Raw genomic sequence first — 4,488 nt, 5'->3', positions numbered from 1 at the left:
TTCCAGTGTTGCTTCCTTAAAGAATGAGAGAATGAACATCTTTTGTGCTTGCTGCGTTTTCGTTTTCAAGGAGGTAAAGGAATCTTTGCTATATTTTTATCTTCTCGATGACTTATTATTCTGGGCTGACACTGTCATCTTTTTATCATTCTTGGTTGTGGAGGGGGAAGGAGCCACCTTAAATGAAAGCTCCCTGTAGATGCCTGATGTTCTATGCAGTACAGACTAACGTGGAACATGGCCAGATTATGTCCTCTTGATAACTTCTTTTTATGTACTGAACCAGAGTCAATCAATGCTGATGTTGTTTTCATGGCACTGCGGGCGAGGAGCTGTTTTTCTGCTCTTCTAGGGTTAGGATCAAAGATGAAATAGGTGACTGCGATATCCCACCGACAGTAGATTGCTGCTGTGCGCACGTGAGCTGTTGTCTTGCTTGACGTATCGGGGGTTGAAGCAGAGGCCGTTGGATCTGGACGCACGAACAAATGAAGAATAAGGCTTTGTTGCTGTCACATTGAACGAGTTATGTCTGCTTGGGGAAGCACAGGAGGAGGAATATACTTGTGTAAGTGTGGCGTTTATCCTCTTGATTTTAAAGACTGCTCTTTTGAGAAAGAGACGATACTTCCAGCATTGCACATCAGCCCTGTGTGAAGAGTTGCTAAGTGCCGGTAGGAGGTTTCTTCTTTTTTTTTTTTAATGTTTTTTTTTCATGCCTTTAAAAAAAAAAAAATATATATATACACATATATAAAAGCATGCTGCTCCAGCTGGTTTTGAAACAGTTTTTTCTTTCCTATATCTTCCAGGTCAGCACAAGCAATTCCTCTAGGAGCTTTTTAGTTTTCTGTTACAGCTCTGCCTTAAAGCACCTGCAGCACACTTGTAAAACCGTTCACCTCTCTTCTGTCATCTTCACTCAAAAAAAAAAAGGTTCCCTTCCATCTGCTGCATTTTTGAGCAGTGATTTTTTTTTTTTTTTGGTGGTGGTGGGTGGTACTCAGCCAAAAGCAGAGCTCTTAGTGAGCTCTGAGTTGCCTTTCGTACCTTCGGGGGGTTTTATGGTGTAACTTCCCAGTCATCTAACATAGCATTACTCTTCCTCTGCAACCAAAGCTTGCAAAGCAGACTGTAACGTAGGCTACCTGTTTTGTTTCTCTGCTCAAGTGATTAAGATAATAGAGGAGTCTAAAGAAAACGCCTGTAGCTACTTTCAGAGATTAAAAATATGTTAGGTCAAAAAAATAGGAGAGCCGGAAAGGAAGATTCACTCCCAGCTCTGTGTGCTCTGCTGGCATGGTCAGGCTCCAGTGCTCAAAGGAATAAAAGGGTCCAGTTGATGTCCAGTTGGAAAGACAGGATTAGATGCTTTCTCTCGCCGGAGGAGGTCTTCTCTGCTGTGCTAGCTGAGGGGGCATAATAGGTTTTGCAACTTGTTAGGGTACTGTCTCAAAAACAGCTGAAAGAAGCCCACATTGGCCTGTCAGAGGTGGCACGGAATATAGACAAGCAGTGGTGAAGAAAACAAGTTCAGAAAATAAGCACGAGCTCCTCTCTTCTGTGTGGGTTTCGGGAGTTGGGTTTTGTTTCTCTATTGAAGATGCTCCCAGCGGTCCTTAAGGGTTTTTTCCAAGACCTCTTAAAAATCAAAGGGTGCAACTTGAAAACGTCTCAGGCTATATGGACGGGAGTCTGCTTGCTGAAAGCGTTGTAGTACCGCTCCAGTCCACTTCAGTCTCTTCACAGCGTAATGTCCAAATCGGGCTTTTCACTGAAGTTCAGCATAAGAGTTCACAGCTGTTAAAAACTTAAACCTACTTCATCTTCCTCCAGGGTGTTCGCATGTATTCTGTGTCTGGCAAGATGGTTCTCCCAGCGTCCAAAACCATCATGCTCTCAGCTCGCTTTCTTTGGCAAAACCCTTCTTCCCTCAGTCTGGCGGTACAAAGGGCTGCCGAGAAGCATCATCCTCTCTCCTGGGGGCTGTGGGCCCGTTACTCCATTTTTCTCTTCCTTCCCTGGAAGCGTCTGCTGCTAACCAGGAAGATAACGGGACTTGGGCTGCCCTTGACAAAGACAGAACATAGAATAGAATATTTCAATTGGAAGGGACCTACAATGATGATCTGGTCCATGGCATGCACCTTCCTCATTTCAGGAGCGCGCTTTGGCAAACCCACCTAAGTGCGGTCTTTGCCTGTCCTTGCCAGGTGAGGACTTGCCTCTTCCGCTCTCCTGAAGCTCCTCGGGTCATGCGTGTCCTGTCCAGCAAGGACATTGTTCCCTCAGCTGCAGTATGTCGATTGCCCTTTCTTACCCCCTGGGGCAACGGAGGAATGCAGGCACTGATGAGCAGCTCTTCTGATGCAGCATCCTTCTCTTCTTCCCCTGCCATATCGGCCAGGAGCAGAGAGGGATTCAGCTCCCACCCCCTGTGATGCTGATGGACATATGGACAGGGCCCTGGGGAAAAGGACACCCTTTCTCAATGACAGAGCTCTCCGCGATATATCTTGGCTGTCCATATCATCCTTTCGCTTGCACAATCGCATCTTTGAGCCTGTGGCTGCAAGGACAGTAGCTGCAGCAGTCGCTGGAGCTATTCCCAAGAGAAACACGGCTCTTTTGGGGTCTGCAAGCAGCCAGAGACGTGCACTCAGTCCTCTCTTTCCCCCTCAATGCTACACTAGTTCCATCTTGTTGGGAGGGAGGTGTGCCAGTTCCTCTGTGCTGGAAGTGGAGGGAGCTGGTGGAGTAAGCCGCGTTGCATCGCTGATAGCTCTTCCTCTTTAGCCAGGCATTGCGGTCTAGGATTTGCTTCTGCAGAGGTGTCCTCGCAGGGCATCCCTTAGCAATGTCGGCATAACCTTCCTGTGAGGATCAGGGACGGCACTGACCCTTCAGGAGGAGCTCATTAGGACTTCTTTGTGTCTGTATACATGAAACAGACCTTTTATTTCTTCTGCTCCTCCTCACCACCAAAGTAAAAGCACTGCTGGTTTTTTTTTTAAGGTACAAGTTGAATAGCCACGGGGTGTCACACCTCTAAACATGGAGCCCTACTGGCTTCTCTTCTAAAAGTTGCTCTAACTGAAGAGTTATTCCACCTCCTCCTCCGTTACGATGATCATTCTGGAAAGGGATGGAAAACAGCAGGATTTTGTATGCTTGAGTGAGAAAACTGACATAAGGCGGTGTGTACCAGAGCTAATCTATAATTCATCATGATCATTCAAGGCTTTTAGAGAGCAGAGGAGAGAGAGGCAAGGGAGCCCTGGCAAACGGTCTAAAGACCCCGCACGTGGATGTAGCGGGCGAGGGCTGTCACTTCACATGAGCACGGGCAGGCGGTGCGGGGCCACCAGGGAGAGCTGGGCTCCCGGTACCTGCTGATGAGGAGGGGCTGCATTTGTAGATGACTAGAAGCAACTATGGCACTGACATCTCATTATTTCCAGCTTCGTTGCTTGCTTTCCGGTCGCTGCTAATGTACCAGGCCTAAATTCCTTTGTGTGTCACTGCCTCGGGGGCCTCTGGCAGCTACTGCATCTGGGGGAGGATGTCCAGTCAGGTTGAGTGCTTACTGTTGACTGGTTAAGACTGGTAAGGCTAACCGCTAACAACCATCGGGGAGAGGATAGCTCGGTCCCCGATCTGCCCCGTACTGGCTTTCTGCTGCTGGCAAAGTTGGGGATATGGCTGGATCATCCAGGCCCACCGCTGAGTTGTCACCAAGAGAGGGATCCACCTGAAAACAGCATTCCTGGCTGCCTCAGGTAGCTAGCATTGCTATGGCACTGCCCGGCCTGGCTCTGGGCGGGGGGCTTCCAAAAGGCAGCGCTGCACCATCCAGGAGGCCTGGGCCGGCATTTTGATGTAACGCAGAAGGCCAAGTGGTTTGGGGCTCGATCTCCCGGGGGAGAGAGGGTCTGCTTCTGCACCGCTTCTTGGGTCTGTTGTTCTGGCTCCGTAGGTTCGTTCCTAAACGTGTCTGTCTTGTCAGTCCTGCGCAGGCTCTCCGGACACATCCCCGTAAAGCGGATAAGGAAGAGCAGCAGTTCCCCAGAAGAGAGGGCTTGTCTGGACACGGCAGGGCTCTCGGCAGGAGGGCAGCTTCTCTATCGTGCTGGGTGTTGCGTAGCTGTAGCCGCGCTCTTCCCGAATGAGGTGAACACAGCCTGCACCCCTCCAGCAAGGGCCAGTGGAGTAAGGGAAGCTTTTGGCTCTCTGCTCAGCACTGGGGAGGTCATACCTGGAACCTGTGTCCAGTTTGGGCCTCCTCCCTCCATTAAAGAGGGCTGCTGGGGGGCTCTGGTTGGGTCTCCTGGGCTAATCGGGTTTGGGGCAGAGGGCCTGGGAGGAGAGTGGGGAGCTGGGACAGCTCGTTGTGGTGAAGAGGTGGCTGGGGGGCATATCTAATCAGGGGTACAGCGATGTGAAGGGCAATTAGGAAGATGATGCAGTCCAACTCTTTTTGGCAGACAC

The sequence above is a fragment of the Rissa tridactyla genome, chromosome 5 (genome assembly GCF_028500815.1).
Source record: "Rissa tridactyla isolate bRisTri1 chromosome 5, bRisTri1.patW.cur.20221130, whole genome shotgun sequence".
Lineage (NCBI taxonomy): Eukaryota > Metazoa > Chordata > Aves > Charadriiformes > Laridae > Rissa > Rissa tridactyla.
This window is presented reverse-complemented; position numbering follows the sequence as displayed.